Source organism: Rutidosis leptorrhynchoides, chromosome 10 (genome assembly GCF_046630445.1).
Source record: "Rutidosis leptorrhynchoides isolate AG116_Rl617_1_P2 chromosome 10, CSIRO_AGI_Rlap_v1, whole genome shotgun sequence".
Classification (NCBI taxonomy): domain Eukaryota; kingdom Viridiplantae; phylum Streptophyta; class Magnoliopsida; order Asterales; family Asteraceae; genus Rutidosis; species Rutidosis leptorrhynchoides.
The window spans coordinates 160342937-160345978 of NC_092342.1; the positions used below are offsets into that span (position 1 = coordinate 160342937).

The 3042-nt window shown below is 36.2% G+C and overlaps 1 non-coding gene across 1 annotated transcript; it reads left to right on the forward strand.

Annotated features, from left to right (window-relative positions):
- Window positions 1-2038: 2038 nt before the first annotated feature.
- LOC139873938 (small nucleolar RNA R71) lies at window positions 2039-2145 on the forward strand. Its single transcript, XR_011767648.1, has one exon. It is a non-coding gene; the product is annotated as a small nucleolar RNA R71 (small nucleolar RNA).
- The last annotated feature ends 897 nt before the right edge of the window (window positions 2146-3042 follow it).

Consider the following 3042-nt stretch of genomic DNA (forward strand, 5'->3'; position numbering starts at 1 on the left):
GCTTTCAACACAGAAATGAGTTGTGATTTCTCATTTTCAGTAAGAGAAGACGATATTATTACAGGTAATTCAGATTCACCATGTAAATAAGCGTATTCCAAATGGTTTGGAAGTGGCTTTAACTCTAATTTCGGAGGTTCTTCTATCGATGATTTGTATCGATATCTGTCTTCTTCTTTTAGCATTTGAATTTCTTCTGTTGTTGGTTCATATCCATTAGCTATAAGTGTAGCTAACATTTCAGCTTCATCAATTGGTTCATTACCTTCTCCTAAAGAACATTCTCCTGTTCCTTGTAATTCTGGAAATTCTTCTAATAATTCTGCATGTGCATCTATAGTTTGAATATAATAACATGTATCATCTGCAGATTGTGGTTGTTGCATTGCTCTATCAACTGAAAAGGTAACACTCTCATCCTCTATACTTAGGGTCAGTTTCTTACCGAACACGTCTATCATTGCTTTAGCCGTGTTTAAGAATGGTCTTCCTAATATGAGAGGAACTTGAGAATCTTCTTCCATGTCTAGAACAACAAAATCTACTGGAAATACTAAAGTACCAACTTTAACTAGCATGTTTTCCATTATCCCTCTAGGATATTTTATTGATCTATCGGCTAGTTGTATGCTTATTCTGGTTGGTTTCAATTCTCTAAGGTTTAGTTTAGCGTATAGTGAATACGGCATTAGATTTATACTAGCACCTAAATCTGCTAATGCTTCTATTGAACTAAGACTACCCAGAAAACATGGAATTGTGAAACTTCCTGGATCAGATAATTTTTCTGGTATCTTATTCAACAGCACTGCTGAACAATTAGCATTCATAGTAACAGCCGAGAGTTCTTCCATTTTCTTTCTATTTGAAATTAGATCTTTCAAGAATTTAGCATATCTAGGCATTCCTGAAATCACATCAATGAAAGGAAGATTTACATTTATCTGTTTAAACATATCCAAGAATTTGGATTGCTCGGCTTCAAGTTTCTCTTTCTTCATTTTACTCGGGTAAGGAAGTGGTGGTTGGTATGGTTTAACATAAGGTTTATCCTTAGCTGTGTTATCATCATTAACCTTTTCAACTACCGGTTCTTTTTCCTTATCTTGATCAGGTTGTGGTTCTTGTGGAGTAGGAATAGCTTCATCAGAAGTTACAGGTATTTCAGGTGGTTTAAGCGTTGTACCACTTCTTGTGGTAATGGCTTTAGCTGTTTCATTCCGGGGGTTAGCATTTGTATCACTAGGTAGACTTCCCGGTTTTCTTTCACCTATTAACCTTGCTAGGTTACTTACTTCTTGTTCCAGATTTTGAATAGAAGCTTGTTGATTTCTAAATGCTTGAGCATTTTGTTCATTAGTTTGTTTCTGAGATGTGAAAAACTGTGTTTGAGTTTCAACTAACTTTGTCATCATATCTTCTAAATTCGGCTTTTTATCATCGGTTTGTTGTGGTGGTTTGTTTTGAAAATTAGGTCTTTGCTGATTGTAAGTATTATTGGATACTTGTTGATTGATAGGACCTTGTTGGTTGTTGTATGGAATATTTCTGTTGTAATTCTGGTTTTGATTGTAAATTGGTCTTGGCGGTTGATAATTATTCTGATAATTATTTCCAGGCCTTTGGTTTATGTATGAAATATTCTCTCTTTGTTCCATTGTTAATTCAATACTGAGACAATCTTTTGCCAAATGTGGTCCTCCACACTGCTCACAACTAATTCGTATTGAGTGAATATCTTTAGTCATCTTTTCCATTCGTCTCTCCATAGCATCTATCTTTGTGGAAATGGAATCTAAGTCATGGCTAGAATCGGCTCTAGCTACTTTAGATGATCTAACGATATCTTTTTCTTGGTGCCACTCATGTGAGTGGGAAGCAGTGTTATCAATAATTTTGTAAGCATCAGTTTCGGTTTTCTTCATAATAGAACCACCAGCTGCTATTCATAATAGAACCACCAGCTGCTATATCTATGTCTTTCCTTGTAGTGATGTCGCATCCTTGGTAAAATATTTGTACTATTTGACAGGTGTCTAAACCATGTTGCGGACATCCTCTTAACAACTTTCCAAATCTTGTCCATGCCTCATATAGAGTTTCATTTGGCTTCTGTGTAAACGTAACAATTTCTTCTTGAAGTCTTACGGCTTTAGATGCAGGAAAAAATTGTTTAAGAAATTTTTCAACTAAAACATCCCATGTATCAATCGCCCCTTCAGGTAACGATTCCAACCAATCTTTGGCTTCTCCCTTTAAAGTCCAGGGAAATAACATGAGATATATCTGTTCATCCTCCACTTCTCAGATTTTAAATAGTGTGCAGATCCTATTAAAGGTACGTAGATGTTCATTTGGATCTTCCTTCGGTGCACCACTAAATTGGCATTGATTAGTCACCATGTGTAGAATTTGTCCTTTGATTTCATAATCTGGCGCATTAATGTCTGGATGAGTAATTGCGTGACCTTGGCCAGTGCGTTTAGCTCTCATTCGGTCTTCCATACTTAAAGGTTCCAGATTCTCCATAATTGAATTTGTTGAATCGGAATCACTAGAGGATTCTGATTTAATGGTTCGTTCTTCAACAATCTCTGTTTGAATGATTGGTGGTTCCGGAGGAAAGATTAGTGGTTCAGGATCTACGAATCGTTCCTGAATATTCTCCGGATTCTCAATTGTGAGGTCGGGTTCAAAAAATGGATTATCGGAAATTTGAACTGAAGTACTTGGTCGACTGGATGACGATTCTAAAGAAAAATCAACGGCAGTAATATTTGCTAAATGTCTTGATCTAGTTACAGGTGGTGAACGTACAAAAGGTGGTGAACGTCTTGCTCGGTGCATTCACTGAATATCCTATTAGTTTTTAAAAGGAAAGAAAAATTATAATAAGTTATTCAATCAATAGACTTTTCTGATTTTTCCCACGTTTCGAATAGCCAAAAGATGCAGCAGTGGGGCAGGATTCGTTTGGTCTCAATATAATTGAGGACTGTTTGGCTCCAATAACCCGGTCCACGTACAAATCCAACTATTACT